This window comes from Hesperophylax consimilis, chromosome 12 (genome assembly GCF_061612785.1).
Source record: "Hesperophylax consimilis isolate HC1 chromosome 12, BYU_Hcon_1.0, whole genome shotgun sequence".
NCBI lineage: Eukaryota > Metazoa > Arthropoda > Insecta > Trichoptera > Limnephilidae > Hesperophylax > Hesperophylax consimilis.
Window position 1 is genome coordinate 21,874,296 of NC_142847.1, and position 27,175 is coordinate 21,901,470.

Here is a 27,175-nt window from a genome sequence, read left to right on the forward strand (position 1 = left end):
TGATTCCTACACACCATTTTTCTTCCCAGAGTTTCCTCTCCTTCCTTTACTTAAAAAGACCCTCCAAACTGCATCCCCAAAGATACCAGGAATATTCTTTTTCTCTGTGCCTCCTGTGGGGAGTTAATGTAAAAAAATGTTTATCATTGAAAGCCAAATGTTTCACAAAATACCTTACGATTTATCGAATTTAGTGTTTTATAATTTTTCTTAACTACTCTTAACCGTCTGGAGCCAGAGAGTATGGCATCGGCAATTGGGATATGTTATGAAGCAAGGTAGTAAAGGGAAGGGGAAGAAGATTTTGTTTTGCCAGGATAAGGCATTTGTTTTACTAATAAGGTAAGATATAGACTAAATCATTACATATATAAAAGAAATGTATTTTTGTGTGTTTAAAATTAACATTTCTCAATAAAACGTTACGTTACTAAAAAAGACTCCTTGTGATTTATTTGGACGAGCTTTTGAGCAATACGAATTTTATTAATAAATTGAAAAGATTATCTTGAATTATAAAATAAAGTGAAATTATTCAAAATGTAAAATTTCTTACACTACTTTTGTCCTAAAGTTTTTATATCAATCAGTCCAGTGAAAGCAGGATTAATTCTGCAAAATATATCTATCGGTTCCATGATAACTCAACACCGTGACAATTCAACACACTTTTAAAAAGTGATATAAAGTCATTAGAAATGATGAAATTTTTTTTAACCTAACCTAAACTACTTAACTCAATTAATAAAGTTTTTGTTTCATCACTTTCCATGACTTTATATAACTTTTTAAAGATGTGATGAATTATCATTGTGATGATTTATCCGGTCACCTATCTATCTAATACCTTCATGAATGTATGGGAGATATAAGAAAAGGTTTTAAAATTTATGGCACGAAAAAATGCTAATTTCCCACAACAATCTGAACTGTTTAAAGTATTCTGATTAATATTGAATAGTTCTGCATTACGAACTCCAGCTGTGAAATATTGAAGATTCCATTCACGACAATCTAATCTTAGATCATAACATCACAAACAATAGCAGTCCAGAAACTAAGGATGGGTTGTTTTACAGAAATTCAGATGTAACATTGTCATCATCATCCACATTGTTTTTCACAGGTAAAAGATCCCTAAACGCCGATTCTATGTCTGTTTCAGCTTTTTAACAAATTGTGACCAGCAGAAGAGGAGAACTACCATGTTGCTTTTTACAATTTGATAGAAAGCTGAAACGCACCGAGAATCGGCGTTTAACGGGCAGCTTTCAATAATAATAAAAAATGGTGCTGAACGACCATTTGATGTCTTTCTGCGAAATAACTGGGCCTAAGTTCTGAGATCACGCTTTCGGAGAAGAAAGAACTAAGCGTGAAATAAACTCCCTATTGCATTTAGGTAAGTTTTTAGATTCTCACGGCCAAAAGCATTTTTATTGTTTGTTTTTGGGGTGTTATGCCGTGTTGCGCTAACTCCTTCTTTAGCCGACGTTTCGGACAGCGTTGCAGTGTCCATCATCAGGGCAGATCCGGTAGATCCGAAGATGTAAATTTTGGTTATCGAGTTTGTGCTTATTTGTTTGTGGCCTGGGCCCTATTGCATTGTTTATAATGCTTAACGAATTCAGAGCGAAACTAAAAGCCCCCCTCTTATAAGTATTGCTTATTTATTAGTAATAATTAGTGCGAAACATTAATCACTTCTAATGCAGATACTTTTTTGCGAATATAAAACAAATTAATAATTACTATAATATGGTTAAGTCATTTTTGCGTCGAATTTTGACTTATGTAAACATTTTGTTAAGGCGATGCCATACGTAGTAATGCAAAATCACGTGTTTTTGGTTTGAAAACTTGGTCCCCTAGAAATGTTTCAGATGCTTTTTTAATTAAATACTGCGAGTAGAATACATCTTGGCGTTTGAAATAATCGAGTATTTTTAGGTAAGTCTTTTTATAAGCCCAGAAAAAAATAATGTATAAGGCCTATGAAAACTGCTTTAAAGTTCAAAATCTCCTACTTACGAACCCATTTTCGGTTATAATTTTATTGTATAATGTGGCAAATTAAGTTATTTATAAAATGATCGGAAAAAAATTAAATATTTATGCCTGAACATCCACAAAATAAAATAAAAGGCACTTTTTGGCCATGTTTTTTTCTTACATAAATCAAAACAGGCGGATGGTGTTAAGCGGGAATTTAAACCTTATCGCCATCTACGTAAGGGTTATTATTGATAGCGGTTCAATTTAAAATATTACACGACGTAGTGCATCGCCTTAAACCTATTACTTCATATTGGTTATCTTTAAGTTATCAAAGGTAAGTAGGTACTCTTTTTTCTTAGAATCGATAGGTAAATGCGTGCGTTTAAATATTAATCTATCTCAAAAAATCACTCACATCGTAAACAAGTCGTAAATAACTTTGCGATTTGCTTTACGAGTTAATACGAATTTGTTTATATTTTACAAACGTATTTTTCAAAGCCATCATTATATTATGTTATCGTTGTTTATTTATTTCCTAGAATCGGTTGAACGAGAAAAGGTAGTGGGGAGTTTTCGCAGAATGCATCGTAATATTACAGAAAATTAACTGAAATGCAGTCTTACGGTGCATTTTTATTATTATTACGGAAATGTATAGTGTAATAAGTAATAACAGATTAACATGCAATAATATTACCTTCCCTGTTTTGAAAGCAAAAAAATAATTGTAATGATTGCTTTACACTCGGTGAAACGTCTATGATTCTGAAGGCCATTTGCATTATGATGATTGATTTTTGGTGTAATAAGCCGTGTCCATCATCTGGCAGATGTTTAGAGTCAAAATTATTTTTATCTTCTTTTTAGGTTATACTTACTAATATTAGAACCGGTCGGTGGCCGAGTTGACATCGCGTTTGAGTCCCACCCAGGCGTAGTGTGTTCCATTCATTGGCTGGCTAAGTCCTCCATCACAAAACAAGCAACATTTTCAGCTTACTGTGGTGGTAGTAAGAGATTTGCAAATATTTTCAGGTTATTAATAACCCGGGAATGTTTGTCTTTCTTTATTATAATTAATTAATAAAATTTATTAATTCCTCTTCTCGTGCCACTAATAACTACCAGCGTTTTTGTTGGGTAATTTCGACTTTATACTACAGATTTTGACTACGACTTATGAAAAATAATACTTTTATTATCATGTAGAATCATCTCCAGAAGTATCCCCTTTTACCTAGATATACACTTTGTGTAATAATTCAATACTGAGAATATTGTATAAGGATACATTGTGCAATTCCCCCGATGCAGTCACGGCGTTGGTTGCACCTTTGTCCGTGGATTTCGCCATTAAATTCGCGAGTAAACCCGGCATAATGGAGGCGCGCAATAAATCCGCTAAACCTTAGAATGGCGTAATACAAATTGCACTTTCTGAGAAGAGAATAATCAACAATGGGAAGCCATTAGACCGTATTGAGTCGGAGAGAACATCTGGCGACTGGCAACACTGAACAGTGAACACTCACACTGCTGTAAACTGCTCAACAGCTGGCAACATTGTGACTACATGCTGGAGTAGGCAGATAAATCAATCAGATACGGTAACCACTTTTTCTCTAATAGTATAAAAGATAGACAAAAAACCGTCATCACCTTGTATTAAATATTTGTCTATTACCGGTTTTGTTTATTCCAAAGGTTCGCCAGGAAAAAATATTATCAACTTAGTGAACTCAGTTGATATAAAACCGGAGTATTTTTTTTAGAAATATAACCTGTCACCTCAAGGGCACTTAAGAAATCTACAAGAAAACTTGACATAATTATAAAAAAAAAAGTTACATATCGATACGAGAGCGCATCTATAAGATTTAAATTGAAAATTGCCATATTTAAGATTTAATTTGGTATCGTAATTACATTTAAATCCTAAAAATAATTATTATGAATAATAAGTTACTTAATTATTATCGTCATTTATTGAGACACCTCCCGAGGTTATTTGGCAAACCAAGAAAATATATAATATAAAGGGTGTTAAGGGACGTACTTGACTTACTTTAACCAGTAATTCCTGAAATTATTTGAAGTAAAAAATGTTAATGAAATATTGGTCTCCGGTGTCCTTTTTTTCAAAAAAACTTTTTTCATAGTCACACAAAAAAAAGTTACCTCAATTTTTGTCACTAGTCACACTCAACCGAGTAACCGTCCATCCCTCACCCTAACGGTCCAATATGTACTAATTTAAAAAAAAATGTTTTTAGTTGAAAAAAGTAAGTCAAGTGCGTCCCTTAACATCCTGAATATAAAAAAAAAAACTTTACTTAAAATGAACAAAAGCACTTACCAGTTTAGTACACTCTTATAGGTATGATTCTATATTATATTGATATAAGAATCTATCTATGTTCATAACCACATTTTTGCTTTGTAAAAATAAAAATACACAGAGAAAAATTACTGACATAATATATTGCAAATTAGAATCTCTTCGAATTATTCGTAATACAGTTCAAAACGGGATTGCAGGTCTTTAACGAATGAAATGACAGGTTTCCTAATAAACTTTCAGTAAAACACTAATGTGTTATTGCGATGTCGGAACACGTGTTTATAAAAATACTAATATTTTCGCACTTCGTCTTTGTATATTATCAGAACAAACGCAGGTGCATGAACAAGAGTACAAATATATTATGAATGTACTAAAAGTTTATTAGGAAACGGCCTGCCATCCTGTTTTTTAAAATGATTTTATTAAATCAACAATTTCATTTTTCTCCGTGTACAATCAAACCGATATACTCAGTTTCACAAGATTTATTTAAAATACAACATTGTAAAAACACAACTAAATAAACATAATATATAAAAAAAAATAGTCACCCTCGTTTGTAAACAATAATGAGTAATATTGATAAATAAGTTTCTAACTAACCTAACCTAATAAAAATTATACATTTTCTGACATAACTTGAAATCCATTTACGGAATTAACTTACTAATAATAATATTATATATGTAAGGAATTATTAAATCAAATTAAAGCTAGGGGTAATTTATGTTAATCATATCTAAATTGTAAATATATTTTCAGTTTCAGTAATGGGCATTTATTTTATTTTGTTATTTTTTATAAAATGTTTTTCTTTACCCGCCTCACTAGACTAAGTCTGTTCTGAGCATTGATGTATTATATTTAGGTGAGACATGAAGCGAAAAAATAAGTTCCACTTTTTACCTCCAACTGACCTCCAACACTCCCAGCGCTACTAAAACTACCGATTAAGGTCTACGCGCACCGCTCATCGAGTTCTAATAGTGGAACAATTTTCGAAGTATAGTACACAGTAGCGCCCTTAATTTTAGCTCTATTGTTCTGAAGAGGGTAAACATATTTTGTTTTATTATTTAATACAATTGCATGCAAGGTTATATCTTATATACATCATATTGTATCTTTGAAATATAAAAACAAAAATATAAAAGCTATAAATATAGTAAATACACGATACGAACATTGCAAACAAGCAGTTTACTATTTATATTCCCTGTGTTCATTTTATGTTTACCTAAGGTATAAAATAACTTTTCCATCATTTTTTACAAACAGACCATTCTTGCTTGGCCCAGGGTATCGATTCTCCAATCCAGGCTGCTCACAATCGCCTTCGAAAGTGCATACATTGGTCGACATTATTATTCTTGATTCGAAAGTACACACTTACTCATACATACGTTAAACCTCAAAAGTCATTTCAGCCGAACGACGAGTGGGTCGAACTACTTGTGGAAAAAACGAATCGTGAATGTCTAACTAACTAACTAACCATCACGCCGTTTCCCCGAAGGGGTAGGCAGATAGGACGGACCGTCAAACAACTCGGTCTTGGCACACACTTCTTGCCTCATTTACATTCATACATCGCCTCATACATACTCTTCTATTATTCTGACTCTTGACATGGCCCAATTCGAGTATCTATAGTAAGTCTTCCTCGGGCGTCCTCGACTTCTGCTACCATTCGCATTTGCATCATATATCCTCCTTACACTCCTATCTTCGCTCATTCGCTCTACATGTCCAAACCATCTGAGCGTCCCTTTCTTAATCTTACTCATCTTACTGCATGTCGCATAGCACAATATCGCATAACTCTGTATAGATGTTACATTATAACATTTATTATATTGCTTTTAAACCTATGAATATTCATAAACACGTGCAAATAACTGGTGTACGCATGCCCTATGCATTTACGCAATTACATTAAGTGTTAAATATAATAAAAAAGCGAGGACAATGCAATTAAATAATGCATACTAACCATACTTGTTGGTAATTTGTAATGGCGAAGAAACATTTGTATTATACATATAATAGCAAGGAATTACAAATATGTACAAATACATACATACAGAAAGTATATTCGAATAAAATAATGAAGGGCCATCATAATTATTGTAATATACCTAGCATACTTAGGGTGTATTTCACCAACCTCTCAGTAAACTGTCAAAAGCATATATAATCAGATTTTACTATTCTGTATTTGGAACCTATGAATAGTAGCCGTGTTCATCGGATAAGCCGAGTTTTCTACATTTTTTAATGTTTTTTTAAAGAAAGACAAACATTCCCGGGTACGAATAACCTGAAAATATTTGTAAATCTCCTACTGCCACCACAGTAAGCGCAAAATGTTGCTTGTGTTGTGATGGAGGACTTAGCCAGCCGAGGAATTGAACACACTACGCCTGGGTGGGATGCCAACTCAACGAGTATTCATTTATTGTAATGGATAGTTATCGAGAGGATGGTAACATACCCCCTTAAATGTAGTACTGATGTGTTTAGTTAAAATAAATTAAATGCTGATTTTTCATAGCTTCTGTACAGCTAAATAATTCATTAATAATACCTACGCACCTCTTAATAAAATAACTAACATTAAAACAAATAAGATATTATTATAATACGTATATACCAGATATAATTGAGGTAAGTTTTTACAAAAACGGTGATATAAGAATTATTCAATTATTATTATCAATTTCAAAACGAATAAAAACTTTGACTGAATCTGTTTTCAGATTTTTCTATGAGATAAAACAATAAAATTCTAATTACAATGTTTAAATGCATATAAATAGTTAAAACACTTATCGACATTAGATTACACTAAAATATTCAATAGTAGAAAATAGTAATAATAATAAATTTTAACTTTTGTCCTGACAAATAATTGATGGGTCTTCCGAAGCCGATCGACAGTTTAAAAACATTTTGTAGCTTAAGTCAATAGGAAAACGCAATGGTCGATTCATCATAAGCCCATGGAATTCAGAAGGCTAATAATAATTGTTTCCAAGATCTATATAGAGCACATACCTCAGGCATGAAGAGGCTTATTACATTCACGTGAAATTTAGAAATTTAATGTAACTGCATATTATAAAATAACAATTAAGGGTAACCGGATAAATCATCACATCTTGAAAAAGTTATATAAAGCCATAGAAAGTGATGAAACAAAAACTTTATTAACTGGGTTATGTAGGTTAGGTTGGGTTAAAAAAAATTTTTTTTCATCGTTTCTAATGACTTTATATCACTTTTTAAAAGTGTGTTGAATTGTCACTGTGTTGAGTTATCATGGATCACAATTAAGAGTTCCGCACGGATTTTGAAGAATCGAATCATTTTGGGGTGAAGTAATATTAGAGTGAATTTTACTAATAAATACTGCACTGGAGTTAAACTCTTAAGGCCGGTCTCCTACGACACGTTTCATCAAACATTGAACCAAATGTTTGTGGAAAATGAGAAATGGGGCGTGTCTGTGTGCCAAATTTAGTTCAATGTTTGTGGAAACGCGTTGCAAGAGACACACTTTTAGAGCCAGTTGTACAATGGCATTCTCAATCGGGGTATGCTTTGAGGCTTAAGAGAGTGGGGAACGGAAGGAGATGGGTAAGAGGAAGATTGTGAATTACTTGACTCTACAGATGGTTTTTTTTCTTCTCTAAACCAAATACCACATTTTAAAATACTGTTCAGCAATACTAAAAAACACCCAATTCATTTTCCAGTCATCAATGAATTAACCTATAAGCTATACCCTTTGTACTCTGTTTGTGCAATAAATATATATTTTTTTTAATTTTTGAAAAAAAAATGCGGTTGAAATGAGATCCCTGAGGCGTATGTGTGTAAAACCATGAACGATCGTGAGAAATATGGAGATTCGCAAATAATACAAGACTGATGTAAACGTAATGAGCACGATTATAAAATGGAGGGTTAGATGGTTTGGACATATAGAGCGAATAAACGAAGAAAGGAGTGTAAGGAGAATATATGACGCAAATGTGAAAAGTCGAAGAGGACACCAGACCTGTGGAAGACATGGCATGGTCAAATGAACTGAACCGAAATACTTGTGTCGATCTATGTCTTTGCGAATAACACAATTGTATGTATGAGACGATATGTGAATGTGAATAAAGCTAGGAGTTTGTGCTAAGAACATGTCGTTTGGCGGTCCGTCCTCCCTGCCTACCCCTGCGAGAGTACCATTAAAATCGTAAGTTGCTTGAAATGGCATTAGCCGTATTTGGTGAACAGATCTGATTAGCCAGGTACTTTCCCATCGTCATCTTCCCCATCTCCTTCCCCTCCCCACTACCTTCAGCCTCACAACATACCCCAATTAGGAAAACAATAGTCTTACTGGCTCCAGATGTTTTTGAGCAGTTGGAACTGTCGTGCAGTATTCATATTTAAAAAAATTCTTATGAAATTTATAAAAAAAGGTGCTTACACACCTTAGTTTAAAAACCCTTTTGGGTCGTAATTTAATTAACACGTGTTAGTTCATTCGTAATATTTTTTCGGCAACTGAAAACTTATAAATTGTAGCGATTATTGCAGTTTTTTCGCACATTACTTATTTTTGTTCACCGTGTTGTTGGCAAAACTTTTAGGGTAACCATATTATTATTTTTGTAGAAACGAAACGCAATACTTTTTAAGGCGATGCCATACGTAGTAATGCAAAAACATGTGTTTTTGGTTTAAAAATTTGGTCGCCTAGATGATATATTTTTAATGTGTGAAACGTATTCTGTACAATTTTAATTTTTAATTTTTCAAATCAAAAATCATTTATAAGGCATATGAAAACTGACTCTCTTTTTATTCAGCATATATCTGAATAAAAAGAGAGTCAGATATATGCTGAATCAATATTTTGTAAGTGACTTACTATGGGACAAAATATTGATTCAGCAAATATCTGACTCTCAATATAAAAATAAATCGGAACATGAACACAACACTGGGTTCACAAAGAATGAAGGGATGCTTATTCCAAAATATAGTAATAAATACGGACAGTGAACTCTGGAACATAACGTGCCCAAATGTTCAATATGTTGCCAAGTAACATCAAAAATTGTAAATTGCCAAATAGATTCAGATATATGCTTATTTCCAACAAGCCAAATAATACTATAATAAGCCGACGTAGCTCAGTGGTCCAGAGTACCTGATTGGATATCAGATGGTGCGGGCATTTATTTTTACTCAGGAGATATTTTTTAATTTGTATGGATATTTCTTATAATAATTTGGTATGCTTAGTTCTAGTTTAACGGGATAATACTTTAAAAAATAATAATAGTAAAGTTTATATTTTCAAATGTGAAATCGTCGTGTTTATTTGGAATTTCTTATTCGCACACATTCACATTCATACATCACGTGAATGAGGCAAGGAGTGTGTGCTAAGACCGCCAACCCGACCCCTCTCTGCCAACCCCTGCGAGGAAACGGAGTGATGGTTAGTTAGTTTAGTCTTATTCGCATTTTGTATACCTTATCTGCCTGAAGAAAGTTTGAAAAAAGAATTGTCATCGGCGTTTTTTTGGACAAATTGTATAGTTGACAGTTCCTTATTTGAAATAAAAACAGTTACATAAAATACAATATGATTTAAAATTAAGTACCTAGGTATTTAAACACCTACTTACAAATCTTATGATTTCAGTGGAAATTATTGTTTTTGTTTATTAAAGAAAAGAAAATGAGATAAATGAGAGGTCTACTATCCACAGAACTGCTGTTTTTTTCGTATGGACGTATGACAAAAAACTACGTTAAACTAAGCAAATTTTTGGTCATAGTTTTTTTTGGGAGACTTAATTATCCCAAACTATCAGCGATGGAAAACGACGTAGAGATGTATATCCAACATTTACACTATATTTCAAGAGTAAAATGGAGCACACGAAATAATAAAAATGGCGAGCATAAAAGAAGCGCTGTCGGACTTCTCCGAGAGAAGTTTCCCGGAACGAGCCGAGCAGAGCAGAGCAGAGCCGGGAAGAACTGGTAAGAAGCTGCCGAGACGAACGAAGACCGAAGATGCAGAGGAATGGAAGAAATAATGCGTGTGTGTTTGTTGATAGTGCAATAGGCTGGGCCGTCAATGCAAACAGATTATTTTCAGTTGTCATTTTCTCAGTGGTCTCAAAGTTGCGTCTGAATTTTCAGAATATCATTTACAATTTTCAGATACTATAGTACTAACTTACTATTGGACCTGTAACTCTATGTCTTTGTAAGAAACAAAGAGCTTATATAATACAAAGATCTACACATGAAGTTAATGAAAATTAAGCCAACAACGTTTCTAGCTTAACTTGCTTAGAGAGGAGTTTTATCGTCTATTAAAACTAATTACATAGTTGATATATGGAAGATGATATTGATATTGCTAAATGATATTGCTATAAATTAATTGATAATAAATTTTAAACAGGTATTTATAATTTTAATTTTCACCAGAACAGGCCAGATCACGTGAGAGTGAGAAACAAATGAGTAGGTGGCGATAATTCCGCTGTCGACGGGTTGCGAAAAGAAACAATACGGACGGGTAAGGCAATTTCTCTTCTTGTTATGCACTCGTGATTATTTTTATGTTAGCAATATTTTAATCCGCAACTTTTGAGACCCCATCCAAAATCGGGGCCAGCCTAAGGTACGTACATATTGTAACAGGCCAGCTCACATGAGAGCGAGAAAAAAGCGAGTAGGTAGCGATAATTCCGATGTCGCCGGGTTCCGAGAAGAAACAATACGGACGGGTAAGGAAATTTCTCTTCTTTTATGCACTGTGATTATTTTAAGGTTAGCAATATTTTAGTGCACAACTTTTGAGACCCCATCCAAAATCAGGGGCAGCCTAAGGTACGTACATATTGTAACAGAGTGAGAAGCAAGTGTGTATGTAGCGATAATTCCGCTGTCGCCGGGTTCCGAGAATAAACAGTACGGACGGTTAAGGCAATTTCTCTTCTTGTTGTTCACCCGTGATTATTTTTAGGTTGGCAATATTTTAGTGCACAACTTTTGAGACCCCATCCAAAATCAGGGGCAGCCTAAGGTACGTACATATTGTAACAGAGTGAGAAGCAAGTGTGTATGTAGCGATAATTCCGCTGTCGCCGGGTTCCGAGAATAAACAGTACGGACGGTTAAGGCAATTTCTCTTCTTGTTGTTCACCCGTGATTATTTTTAGGTTGGCAATATTTTAAGGCGCAACTTTTGAGACCACATTCAAAAACGTAAGAAGTACTGACGACCAGCCGAAGGTCTTATTAACTTATTATTATAACAGGACCGAGAATGTGAGAAGCAAGCGAGTATATTAGTGATAATTTATCTGTCGCCGGATTCCGAGAAGAAACAATAAGGACGGGTAAGGCAATTTCTCTTCTTATTACGTACAGCCGTTTCCGCGATCTTTCGCTCTTCTTTGTCGTCGGAATTATTAGCGATTAAAATGCTAAAAGGAACGGATTTACTTTATTGAGAAATAATGTCGTCATTTTTAATGCAGGTCCGACCATGAAAGTGCACGGAGATAAACTTAATGGTAAAAAGTATTGCTAATTTATTAAAAATCTGGTTAAATTATTCGCATTACTGTTAAAAACGGAAAGCCGGCCTTTAACGAATGAATTGAAAGCTTTCCCAACAAACTATGATATATTTATTAAGATAAGCGCATGAACACCAGCTCCGATATATTCTGAATAAACTAATATTTTATTGGGAAATGGCCTGCCATCACATTTTTAACAGGATTTTAATAAATCAGCTGTACTCATTTTTCTCCGTTAGCATTCTTTTGCTAGTAGCTCGAAAGTTATTACGATTATTTTGTTAGTAGGAAGTTAGCGAAACATTACTTGGAGCAGTTATTAATGATATTAATTATTTTAACAAATTTTACTTTCGGGGTATTTTTCCAATAAATCGTATTTATAATTCAGATCATTTTATTTCATTTTTTGATTTGCAGTTCATAATTTTTGGAAACACTTCAATGTCAAACGGTTCGCTGTTTATTTCAAAGCTTAATTAAATATTTACAGATCTTTAAACATCTGGAAAAGAAGTAAACCAACATCAAGATAATGTTGTTTTCCGAGAAGAAATGTATTTAAAACGAAATATTACTGATACAGAAACAGACATTCATTGTTGCACAAGTTCCTGTTACATCCTGAGATTTGCAAATAACGGCTTCCGGAAATTTTAACTCGGAAACAGTCTTTTAAATATTACGAACGGGAAGAAGATGGAAGCAAGATAATAAAGTTGACGCAAAAGGATGGAAATTGAATTATAACCTGGTTCTTAAGTGGTTCTGGTTATAAAGGGGTTCTAATATAATATTCATGTAGGTATTACGCATTTACATCGTACAGTCGTATGGCATAATTCACCGTTTCTAGAAAATCGTTATTTTCAAATTATTACTAATGTAATTTTTTTTTCGGAAAATAAACAGTTATAATATTTTCATAGGGAATAGTAAAATGTGTACTATAGTTGAACCAATAATAGGCTTCTATCATTATTAGTGAATTAAAAAATAGTAAAAAAAATTGCAATAGTCAATGGGGGTGGGATTGTGGGATTAAGGGGAAGGGGATAGATCCAGTTTGTGTAGATTATAAGGAGTTGTGTGAATGTTATTTATTGATTGCTTTCAAAAATCATTTGCAAATATTCAGAATAAAAAAAAACCAGTTTAATTTATGCTAACGTTCCAACGGGGAATTGAGTATACCTATTACTAACTGGTTCATAATAATTTGAGATAATATAGGTATAATAATATAGATGTAATATAATAATATGTATAGAGAAATAGTATAATAATAAAGATGTAATATATAGATTTAGTATAATAATATCGATGTAATATAATAATATATAGATATAGCATAATAATGTAAATGTAATATATAGGTATGGTACAATAATATAGATGTAGCTTAGGAAAAGCTGACCTGCAGGCGAGACATCTTTTTGTATTAGTAGCGTATCAAAATATTTACAGTAATTTAAAATAATATAATATATACTAAATACTGTATTGAATATATTAAAAACATTGTGATTTTATACAGAAGAAGGTTTATTTAAAACGTACGCAATGGTGTCTCGTGGAGTCATTCAAAAAACGATGAAGTAGTACAATAAAATTCATAATTCGGATGGTAGTGATGTCATACACTTTTCTGCCTACGCCAAATATCAACATTTAAAAGTTGTATCCTCGGCATGGTTTAAATGTGGATACATTTGTAAAATTAAATTTAGTTGTAGGGGCCAACCTCATTGTACGTACATAACTTGAGCATTCCAATATTAAATATCGAAACCCCGGCATCCAAATGTATGCAAATAGGCATGAAGAGGAAATAATAACCGCATTACTTCCAAGAAATCACATAGATACTGTCTTCCCTACAAGTTCTGGGCTCCTGGCTTCTGACCTCCGTGGACGCCGCATTGGAGTTAGATAACAGGATGATCTTATTATAATAATATATTAATTAATTATTGATTACATTAATTATGTCAGTTTGATGAATCAATTGCACCTACTAACACTGTCTGACAAGAGAATTATTTCAGACCTGGTTGTGTTACACAGAGTCATTAACAACTTAATTGATTGTCCTGCCATCGTTGCCACTGTTAAATTACCTGTGCCGACTAGGAATACAAGACAAAATATAACATTCTTCTGCAATTCATACACGACCAACTATCAGACACACTCACTGACCAATAGGATGCATGATCTGGCAACAAGTATGGGGGTGCTATTGATTTAATTAATTAAGCATAATCTATACCAACACTTTGTCGAATTCTACAAATTAGAGTAGCGTTGGTAAATTAGTTTTAATGTTTTGTCTTATATGTAGTGTTGTTGTAATTTATTTTTTACTTTATGTTACTCTTACGTTTTACTAATATTGCTTCATATTTAGTTATTATTTTTTTTATTTAGTTTTCTTTTTTTTTAAATTATTTCTTAATATTTTCTCATTATACTTGTAATCAAAATTTTACAATTGTGTATTTCGTACCTTCTTTACAATGGATTACATCTATTTACTGTCAGTATCTCCTGTATATAATACAGATATTCTCCTATGTACACTGCATCATGTATCACTTTTATGTAAAAGCCTTTTTAGGCGTATATATAAATATATAAATAAATAAATATTATCTCCGACTATCTAAGAAGGCGTTAAGAGGCACGTGTGGTTGAAACTTTAGTTTAAATCACTAAACAGATGCCTAAAAAAATAAAGTAAAATATCATAATTTTAGGTAATTATTTTTTTTAACTCTTTAAATAATACAATAATAATAATACTAAACAACTTTGCTCTTCCCCATCACCACACCCTCCCACTTCCATCAGCCTCACGACATAGGTGCATTATCCCACTTGTCCCGTGCAGTTGGGACTCTGCAGTATTAACATAAAAAAGTGGTAAGTAGTAATTATGTTACCTATTCCAACTTCTAACTAATATCTACCAGTTCACAAAGTTGACGACGGCAGCATGAAAACCGAGCTAACAGTATTCAGTCTTTCCTTAACCCGCATCACACTGTCGCCCAATGATTTAGCGAACTTTATTATATTTACAAAAATAAATATTCTAAATTTAAAAATAAACTACAATAACAACGAGAGTGAAATGTTACAATACCTATTAACTACAATTCATAATTACTCTGTATCAATTACACAGGCCTGCAAATTGACACTTTTTGATAGTTTTTTTCACCGTAATGAGTGAATCGTATGTATTTTGGTGCGCTGAGTCCAAATATGCCCTCAGTTTTTCTCCAGCACGTAGGAATTTTCCGCAAAATGAAAATGAAAATTATGCAAAACCCGCAGTACATATAGGTAAAAATACATCATGCATTTTTGTTTATTTACATTTTTAAATACAATTTGATAAAAATAATATGTATATACAATAAGGATTTATAATTCTTTATAATATCTACATCTTTTCCCCTCAAAACTCCGTTTTGAGCTTTTCCGTTTGTGTGGGATGTCTGGAAGTTCTCTATGGAGCATCCAACCTATTCAACCTAGTCTCCCATCATATTCACATCCCATCGTCCTTGGTACCTCCGTTTAATTTCTTTGATGTCTTGCTGGAACCTATCGCCCTGCTCTTCACTTACGGAACCAAGGTTTTCTGGGAAATAATTCAAATAGGAGTTCAAAAAGTTAAGTTTCAAGCCCATGGAGCACCTCAAGGTTTTAAAACATTTCAACATTTTATTTACAATTTCTTCATAATCCGGGTCCTATTGTTCCCCAAAAACTTAGTCAAAACTTCTTTAAATGATATCCACGCCTCTTTCTCAGCTTTTTTCATCACCTTTTCAAACTGATTGTCTTTCATTAGTTTCCGAATGTCCGGACCAACAAAAACACCCTCCTTTAACTTTGCCTCAGACAGTCACGGGAATTTCTTTTCAAGGTACTTGAACGTTTCGCCATCTTTTGGCAATGCCTTGACAAACTGCTTCATCAGTCTAAGCTTGATGTGAAGTGGGGGTAAAAGCACTTTTTTGGGATCAACCAAAGACTCAAAGTGAACATTTTTTTCTCCAACCTTCAAAGTTCTCGTTGGCCACACTTTTTGGCTCCAATGCTGTGCTTTTGCCCAGCTATCTCACTCACATATGAAACAAGGGAATTTCGTATAGCCACCTTGTTGTCCAAGCACCATAGAGATGACTTTAAGATCACCACAGATAGGCCATCCAAACTCCTCATATTTCAATTTATCAAGTATAAATGCCATGTTGTTATACTTTTCTTTTAGATGCACAGAGTGCCCCACGGGTACAGAAGCATATTTATTGCCGTTGTGTAGCAAAACTGCTTTTAAACTTCTTTTTGATGAGTCAATAAAAAGCCTCCAATTATCTGACACATGTTGAATGTTAAACATTGACATCAACTTGGGAACATCAGAACAATATACAAGTTCGCCATCTTGAGAAAAATTTGGCTCAAATTGTTTTTCTCTGCTTCTGTACCAAGAGAATGAAGTTCCAAATCTCAACTAATACTGTTAAATATACAAATTTTTATCATATTTCATAGTTTCTGATATAAAACTATAAAGCCGAATAGGAAAAACAACTTTTTTCGGCATATTCATAAATATACGCCTTAAGGTAGGCAATCCCGCAGAAAAATGCATTTTGCGGAAAATTCTTACGTGCTGGAAAAAAACTGAGGGCATTTCTGAACTCAGCGCACTACAATACATAAGAATCATCCATTATTTTAAAGAAAGCAATTTGGTCGCAGGCCTGTGTTATGTATATATTTTTCTAATTAAATAATTTTCTTGAAAAAAAAAATCATTGTACACACAGAGAGGAGATCTTGTGAGATGTAGCATAAACAGAGGCTGACTAATGTGACCGATGAGTTGTCTCTGCTCTTGTAGGATGAAATATGCCCTGATGATAGTAGGTATCGACTCAGAAGCGGGCATTAAAAAAAGCTATGGAATATGTACGAATGTGCTAGGTTATTTAATAAACATTATTACTGTATACAAAAAAAAATTATTACTGTATTATTATAATTATTATTTTTTATTTTTTTTTTATTATTTTTTTTTTCGTCCCGTTGGCGTCATGTATCTTTTATCAGGAGATTTTTCAATGTGGATGAGTGTTTCAGGCTAATAATTATTGCTTATAAAATAATTATTACTGTAAATAAAATGGAAAATTAATTTACTGTAAATAAAATGGCTTCCTAACTTTGGGAATCTGCCTTGATGTGATATTTTTCTTGCTAATGCATTTAAAGGTGCTGTTAAACGAGCACGTTAAATTTTCCATTATTGCCTATTGCCGAAAATTATCTTTCCCGTCAATAGATATGCCGGGCAAGGTGTTGGCTGTCAATATTGCCGTGACCCGCCAAGATTGCCGTAATATAAGACCAATTCACAACACAAAAACACGATCTCCTGCAATAACTCCACCAAACGCGTATAAACTTGAAGCAAAATCGCGGTTTAAAAAATCGTTCACTAAGGCCTACAATTCATAAAGATAAACCAAAACATTGATTAATACCCTACACAATACCGACTAAAAAAGTATACTCAGTAATGGAGAGTAGATTTAAATTATTATTGAAAAAACGTTTTTAACTATTGATCTATATTCAGTTTTTGTACTAAGACATAAGACCTATAAAAAGACAGGTGGTTAAGCACCATAATATAGTTTATGTTTGTTCCGGTTAGTTTATAATTTCCTAGTATATTAAATAAGTACCTAAAAGATTGTGTTTCATGCCCTTATGTATTTATAATGTGCACTAATCTGGTAGATGGATTAGTCTATACTTCGAAAATAGAACTACTTGTCACCGCGCTTTTAGGTGTTCTATTGATTCTTACTACTGTTGTTTGGAAAAATCTGCAAGATTAAATAATTCTCTTTTTCTTACCAACATATAATAAATTGATTGATGTGCCACCTGATAAGAGAAATAATCTGCTGCGCATATTGCATGGGCCAGACGAAGCCTTACTATTGCAAGAAGGGATCTCCATCAGGTTAGTGTTCGTTTTTATTACACCTTTAGGTAATTCTTGACCATAATCTTTGGGGTGAGAAAGCTGCGTAATAATTTATCAGTTGTTATACTTTCTTGTTAATCAGTTGTTAAATTTAACCACAAAAGAAGAAAATTAACTTCGGGCACAAGGATACACCTACACTTCTAACGGTGGGTTCTTCAGTGGGTTTCTGTCTTTAAACGGTGATAAAGTGATAAGGAAAATTTTTATGTTCCAGAATATTTGAATTGTGGCACATTTGTGTCAGTACAATGTTATCTTAGCTGATAAAAAATTTCGCAATGACCTAACTCAACATATTTGTATCTGCCACTCGCTGCTTTATCGCGAAAAATAATTGATAAAAATATTACATATCGAAATATTGGTCAGTAGGTAAATAGAAGGGTATGATAAAATTAAAATGCAAATATGATAAAAAAAAAATATAATATTTGCTGCAAAAAAAATCTACTCTCCTTAAAAGGTGCGGGAAATAATATAAGCGAATAGGGGGGTATTTAAATATTATCTTAGAAGATATAATAAAACTAATAATGATAATAATTGGATAAGTTGTGTTGCGCCGTTTTTGTGAAAAATCATCTCACGGGAGCTGTAAAAATTTATTATGAGTTCCCAGGTTCTATTTAATTTTATTATTTACAAACAGATACAGAAAAACATAGTAACCTAAGCAGGTCACTTCAGATAAACCCACTTTTATTATTTTTTATTAGTTTACGTCTTTGCACGCAGAAGATATAGTAAAAACACTGAACATTGATATTACATTCGCTATTTTACCCTCCATTACTATTGATAGATTAGTACCATTTATTACGGTAGTACTCGTAGAAGATTGATGGAAATAATAGAGTTGATATTTATTTTATTTTAATTAATTTTTATTAAAATAACTGGAGATTTTTTTTTGAAAATACCTCGAAAAGCTTAAAAATTCTCAGTTGCTTACTTATTGACTGTGAGAGGATGTGAGTTTCTGACTTCATATTATATATGACTGTCCAACAGGGTGAGTTTTTAGTTTAGATCTGAATTCTGTCGAGTCTGTGATCATTCTTAAGGCCCGGAATAAGCGTTCGAAGATCGTTTGAATGGGAGATTAATAAATACGAATGTTGGAGGAGCGCGCTAATATTAAAAAAACGATAATAATTAAGCGAAAATGGTGAATTTTTTAATAAAACACGACTCGTTTGAAATAGAGCAAAAATCTCTCGACAAATGCTTTAGTTTCATTTAAAGATTCACTGTGCATTTTTCATGCTTATAACGTATTAAATAACAGAACAAAACGTGTTTTTTATAATTTTCGGGGCTTACTTTGCAATTTTTTTCTACCGAGGGATTTTCATTATTATTACTAATTTTTTTAACAAAAAAACTTAAAAAGATAAAGGGAAACTTCGGTAGAAATTGGGAATGCTGGGGATTAACGTCATTTACATCATACTTTTATGCAATAAAATATATCTACTCTTGTTTGGAAAATAATAGAGGCGAGTAGGTAGATAGTTAATTTTTGTCTTAAAAGATAATATAAGAATTAACTTCATTTATAATATTTTCTACCGTAACATAACCGCGAGTTGCTACATAGTAATAAGTTATAATAATTATACATAATGTGGAATAGGGTGTACCGAAAAAAAACTTTTTTGAAAATACAAAATTTCAGTTAATAAAAACATTGTTTCTGTGGATCCACACATACCAGGAAAAATTGGACCAATTGAAAAACATTTACGTCTCAAGTTTAGAATATTCTTAAAAAAAAGAATTTTTACGTATTTTTTTGAGTTAATCGTAAATTGAGTCCAAATTTACAATTTTAAAGTTTGAAAAAATCAGTCATCAGCTGCTTAGTGTCTTATTTTAAGCCTTTTGTTGCCCAAAAAAATTGAAAAAAGCAAAATACTAAATCGAATTTTTTTTGGGTTCTATAAGGACGGCTTTTTTCACAGAATTTGAACAATTCATCAAATTTCAAAGTTGATTTTCAAGTAGGTACTGTGAAGGTTTTATTCAAGTACTGTTATTATTTCAGTTTTATAAAATAACTGGTCCATACTGATATAATAACAGAACTTGAATAGAACCTTCACAGAGTACTTGAAAATCATAATTGAAATTTGATGAATTGTTAAAAAATTTTTAAAACCACCCATCCTTAGTGGAGGGTCCAGACTCTAGAGTCATAATAATTAAATATAGCTTCGTTTTATTAAAAAAATAGAGTCTTGACGTGTAGGACGAAAGAGGTAAACAATCAGTTACCGTCGTTGGGAAAGCTGTGTGGTTATTTTCCAATGGTTCTCAAAGTGAAGTACGTTCACCAGTTTCCCGTTTGTATCACTAGTTTCCAAACACCATTTATAAGTATGCAGTGAGGGTAGACAGATAATAATAATAATAATAATAATACTTGGATGATTTATATAGCACCGTTTTTTGTGCAAAATCACCTCAAGGGCGCTGTACAAATATATAATACACTTCTACAATGAACTACTAACTATATATGGAGATAATATACACTACCATACTTACCTGGCAGGTAAGCATATTTCACCTATGACAATATTAGAGTTTCCGGACATCACGTAGAACTTCAAACAAACCAAATCGATACACAGTTAGCAAAAAAACATTGATATGAAATATTCACGTACAGTATAAATAACATAAAAAGATAAGATTTCTAAGAATTTACGATGAACGAAGTATTAAACCAGAGCCAAATTTAGTTTATCGCCTTCCTGAATGGTTTCCAAGAATGAAAATTACTAAGCAATTAAATTTGCCTCTAAACCAATTTTTAGGCAATTGATAACTCATCTTAAAATAAAGCTGTAATGAAATTTATTGTACGTTTTATTTTGAATAAAATTATTGTATTTTTATTTGTTTTGTTATTTATTTTGGTTGATTCTGAGTTATTACTAAGTTATTGTTTATTATTCAAATTAGTTCTGCGAAAATTCATTACGATAATAATTGTTAGTATAGCTTGAACTTGTTTAGAAAACAGGTACATATTCATTACACAGGTTATTAATTAGCCTGTTTAATATATGTGACAGTGCAACTGGATTGAATAATCAAAATGGTTATTATCATTAATAACTAAATATGTTGTTTATTCAGGGTGATGAGAGAAAACATAATTATAATTTGTTGTATTTGAATTTGAATTTTTTTTTTCTTGAATGAATGAAAAATTAACGAATAAGTAAAATTGAATCTTGGAGGTGGAAATTAACCCACTTCCCGACATTCGTGCTGAAACCCGGCAGATTGACTCGTTGTCGATGACAATGTTCATACAATACACGCACGCACGCATTTTTCTGAAATTGGATGACATTATATTTAATAAATGTAAATTTATAGTAGTTAATGTACGAAATAAATGTCGGTTTTATCCAATTAAAATTTTGGCTTAGTGTTAGCGACGCTGAATCTAGTCCCTGGGAAGGAAGGTTCAATCCTCAGTCAACCCAAAAAAAAAAACATATTTTTAGAAGATATTTTAAAAATTAACTGCATTTAAGATCAGTCCCTATGAAGGTTCAATGCTCAGTCACATAAAAAAAATTGTATATATTTATATTTTTTGTAAACATTAATAAAAATAGATGCATTATACAGGGTGTCCGGGGGTTAAAGTGCACTAACTTCGGGGGTGATTCTACGTGATATTAGAAGTAGAAAAGTTAAATAACATTTTTCGAAATTACAACGTTTTAGGGTAGTAAAAAAAAGTTGAATTGTTTGTATGGAAAAATAAATATTCATCTATGGAAAAATATTTTAGTTTGCGAACAAAAAAAAATATCTTTTTACTTCTACCATCATGTAAAATCATCTCCTGAAGGATGTTAAGTTAATCACCTCCTGTAGTAAAAAAAAGTTTTACTGGTAGATTTTTTAACAAGATATCCTGATATTTTAAAGTTGATATTGTGGCATTGATTATCTGTTTATAAATAAGCAACCGTTAAAAATGTTATTGGTAAAGATTATAAGAGAAAATGCAAGTCAATATTAAATATACTTCGTCCTAAAACTTGCTCCAGGACAAGTTGAAAATATCCGCATTTCCTCCGCGGCAGTTAACTAACCTAGTAAGGCTTCCCAAGTGCATCAACAACTGATACCTTGATTCTGGGACTAAGAAGTATCCAACGTTAAATTATCCAGAAAATAGAATCCTATCTCAGCCAGGATATCAGATAAATCAGGTTTCAACAGTACGCCTTTCCGAAGTTTGCCATAAGCAGTAATGCAATATTCCCCCTAGAACTAATATAAATAAGGCTGCAAATACCCAGAATTCCGATGAAAAGCGATGTTGTATTGAGAAACAGTTCATAGCTTACACCTAAGGCGAACACGCTATGAGCATACTTTATCTACGAACATTAGGTGCATTCATTGATAAGCATTGTATAAGAAAGGGATCGATACAACTCAACCGATATAGAGATTAATTTCGTAGTATTTCGTTTCATTTTGGTTTGGTTTGGTTTCAGTTGGATAATAATAATAATTACTGAGCGTGTATTGTTGAAACGTCGGACTGCTCTTGAACCTGCATGTTAGCAGGTCAATGCGTCGACTAAATGGAGATATTGTAAATTGAGAAAATAGGAAATGGAGATACATATTGCAAATGACATTCAAGTTGAACACCACAGATAAACGGAGCAATACAGTTGAAGACACATTAACGCGCAAATTGAAGGGGGGGCGAATAGACTAGTACTCGTAGATTTATTTTTATTTATTCATTGCAAATCTATATAAGCAGGATTTACACAAATTTTTACTAGAGAAAACTTAATGATATGAAATATTGTTAATTTATTAAAAATCTGGTCAAATTTTAGTTTTCCTGTAGAAACGAGACTAGAGGCCTATAACGAATGGTTTAACAAATTTAATAACAAACTATAAGTAAAGCACGAATATATTATGAGGAAGTCGGAACACTAGTTATACATATAATAAATAATATTTTCGCAAATCATCCATTGTATTTATTCGGACAAGGCCACCTGCGTTGAACACATGCTCAGATATATTCTGAATTGCTAATATTTTACCAGGAAAAGGTCATGCAGTCACATTTTTAACAGTATATTGATAAAAAAAATCCGTATTCATTTTTCTCCGTGTGTCTCGCTAGGTATATCCAATGCCGATACAGATTACATTCATAGAAATGTATTACTATACAAAAAGCAACAATACTAACTACGGCTACGCCTTTACTGTTAACCGAACAAATCGAGGTACGTATGACGTAATGCGCACCCCGTCAATTTTCGATCGATTTGGCGGGCAAAATTTTAAAACTATTTTAAATATAAAATCGACATAATATTAAAAATAAATAAACATTTCTTTTCGACGAGGAGCGAAAGTGGTTCTACAAAAGACGAGCAGTATCTGCACAGATACTGTATTTACGAAAATCAAATAAAATTGTCTGGAATTAAAGGTTAGCTAATGGTGTGATTCGCCTAAAGTTGACCATACACGAAGACGGTGAAAATAAACGATAGTAGATCAATAAACAAATAATATTATAAAAGAATCTTTGATTTAGTTTAATTAATAAATATGTATTTTACTATCTTATATTTTACTATCTTACAATGGGATCTCCCGTGCTGAGGATTTCATTTAAATACAACATTTTTATAGTACGAAAAATATGAGAATATAAGTATATTATATTTATACTCGTACATATGTATGTTACGTAGTGTGTTTTCTGAAAGAATGATAAATATATTAAGTGGTGTTTTTAGTGCAGTGTGTTGTAGATGATGGTAGAACGGATGCATTCAACGAGATTAAAAATGATAACAGGAAGTATTGTAACAATGCAAGTCCATAACACATTTGCAAAAAAACACTGCGCAGCGATTGCAACCGAGATTTCGGAGAACGGCTTGAGATATCTGGGAGGCTGAAACGAACACTTCCGCATCAGTTGACGTTAAAAATATACCTACCTATCTTTCTACTTCTTCGATAATTATCGTTGGCAATCTGTACAAAAGGTTAAAACTTTCATTTATTCCTAGCGCAGATCCGTGAAAAATCATGGGATATTATACATAAATTCAATTTTGAAAAGACACTTTCTGTTAAAATATTATATATTAGGTAGGTAACAACTTTACCGCTTGTCTGAATTCACACAATCGGTTCCAATTTTGAAAATGATACTTAAATATAAAGCAAGTTTGAGTTTAATATAAGAATAATTGCTTGGGGAGGAGCAACAAACGCAGCTATCACTCAAATAGAAAACGCACAGAAAACGATAATAAAGGTAATACTCAAAAAACATAAACTAACCGACACAGACCAAATATTTAAAAGCTGTGACGTACTTGATATACGCCAATTATATGTTAAAACACTACTAAACTACATTTTCGACCAAAAAAACAAACCCCAACAAACACAAAATATCACTAATAGACCGGTCAGACAAGCGTACAAAGAAAACATAAAAACTCCGACGGTAAACACTACCTTTGGAAAAAGACACCATAAATACCACGCTATTAAAGCATTCAACAGTCTTCCACTTGAAACAAAAATTGAGGAAAATAAAAATAAATTCAAACACAAAATAAAAAAATGGATTAAAGAACAAAAAGACAATATTACCAAAATTCTATAACATAAAAGAATAAAACATATACACGCAACACAAAAAATATATAAAACACGCAACACGCACAAACACATAAATCATTATAAATGCCGATTTATATTCTCTTTTAATATTTTTCTTTTAGTGTGATAATTATATTTTAATTTTTAATCTTTCTTTTTAGTTTAATTTTATCTTTATTTTAATGTTGTTTTTCTTTTTTTTTAAAATGTATAAATTCTTATATTATAAAATGGGGGCCTCAGCACGGTAAACAACCCAGTGAGGCCAACATTACTGAATTAGAATATGAAATATTGTAAAATAATGTATCAACAATAAAAAAATAAAAAATAAATTGAACCAGAATTCACGCAGGAATAACTAACGCACATTACGGACAAGTGAAATTAGTATGTTTGATACTAGCGCAGACCCGTGAAAATCACGGGATAGTTTGAATTCTTGACCAATTAGCTCAAATTTTGAAAATGACAATTTTGAAAATAACTTTCTGTTATAATATTATATTAATATGTATGTATTCATCGCTTGTCTGATATCTTCAAACCATAAAAAAGACATTTAAATTCAAAGCAAATTTGAGTTTTTTGAATCAGAGTTACGCAGGACGCACAGATAACCGAAATTAGTGTTTTTGATTAAAAAGATTTAAACAATTGTTTTTAGTTTTGTTAAAATAACCACGCAGTATAAAAATATTGTATTATTCGATGCAGATAATTTTCCAGGAGTTTTATACTGCGAAGCTATAACGGTGTAATGTAATTTCCCCTAGGAAATAAGCAACACAATGAATTTTGTACTATTTCTGTGGGTACTTTATTTTAGTTACCACAGATACATGCTAAATATGCGGTATTCTAGTGAAATTTTTAGACATGGATTCATTTCGTTATATTTCATATTTTCAAAGGGGAAACATCTGTCTGCCCGCACCGCGTACTTACTTGCATAATAAAATGGTGAATTTACTTTCTAAAAGAAGACCATAGAGTTAAAATGTCCAAAACAGAATGTAATTTATTGTTCGATACGTTGCATATAGATATGTAACTGAATTAATGTGTAACTGAAAAGTTTACGTACATACCTACCAAATATTTTGTGTTTTCATGTAGGTACTCACTTCAATAGATAGGTGTTGGCGGGCATTACCTGAAAAAATGGAAATAAATAGTTTAGTATTAGATGATTAAAAATTTAGGAGTAATAGTACGTATCTACCTAATAAGAAGAAAAAAAAACTGTGTTTATATTATTGGTGAGAAAAATCATTTTAAAAATACCACATAAAAGTCCGGATGAGATCACTAAAAGAGGCGACAAGAATAAGAATGGACCATGCTGTCATTTTGGCAAAAGCTATAAGAGGGGATTATAAATTGCTTATCTTAATTCCAAATTACGTCTGTCCACTGAAAAATCCATCAAAAATAAAATGCTTGTGTTATAAATGAAGGAATGAGATCACCCATTGTTTATTGGCTGCGCTTTTACACAATTGTCGCCCAGTGGATCAAGTAAAACTTATTATTAGAAAAATAACATTTTATTCGATCTTTTGAGATCGTGACTTCTGTGTCTCTCTGGAAAACCGTTCGTGCACCAGTGACAAGAATTTTTACCCGCCGACAATCCGATCGTGGGCTGGTGGCATTGGAATTTCGCTCTAGCTGAATTTTTTTGACATGCGATTTAAACCTGTATGCCACGAGAAAGTCCATAAATTTTTTCACAGTAAGGTTTGCGATTGAAACATCATAGAGTTCATTTTTGATTTCACACATCTAGTCCCTCAAAAAGTGTCTGGTGTTCCAAAGGACAAAAACTTTCTTTCCTCATTTAATCTTAGCCTCATCATGATCACCATATACAAATCACCTACCCATAATTATGTCAACCAACAGGATACTAACATAGGTCTCCTGAACAGGGTATAGATAGGGGTTCTTGTGAGGTGTTACATAAAAATAACAATTAATCTATTGCTTCCCACGATGCATTCTCCTTTTTTCTTTGTCCATCCGCTGTTCATGTTCAAACAATCTAAGCGTTATTATTATTGATCTCAAGCATCATGCTTAGATCGACCTTGCATTCTTTCCGGATCTCGTCACATACCGCTCGGTCGTACATGGCTTAACAACATAAAGGTATGCCTCAGGAATCTCATTTCTAATGCGTATTGCGTGCGGACCAATTTCGTCCTTCCTCTGCCAATTCCATAAATCACATCTACATATATTCAAGATTAGAAGTGGTATTACAATTGCTTTATGATCAGCCATCTTCGCGTACTATAACACATATTGATTGTTAAGTAAATACAGTATTCGGTCCTGTTTCTAGCGAACATACATAATATTTTATGAATCTACAAAAACTCATCGGCTTGCTCCACCGTTACCACAATATAAATTAGGAAC

General features: G+C 32.5%; 1 protein-coding gene across 2 annotated transcripts in view; it reads right to left on the minus strand.

Annotated features, from left to right (window-relative positions):
- The window catches only part of LOC149419320 (suppressor of cytokine signaling 2-like), a 153,488-nt gene that overhangs the window by 63,699 nt on the left and 62,614 nt on the right, over positions 1 to 27,175 (minus strand). Inside the window, exon 2 of one of the 2 annotated variants that reach the window (XM_089637778.1) lies at positions 25,876 to 25,904. The exons of the other annotated variant lie outside the window; for it this stretch is intronic. The gene's annotated coding sequence lies outside the window, so the exon portion shown is untranslated. The remainder of the gene's footprint in view (positions 1 to 25,875; positions 25,905 to 27,175) is intronic. 2 annotated transcript variants of the gene reach the window in all.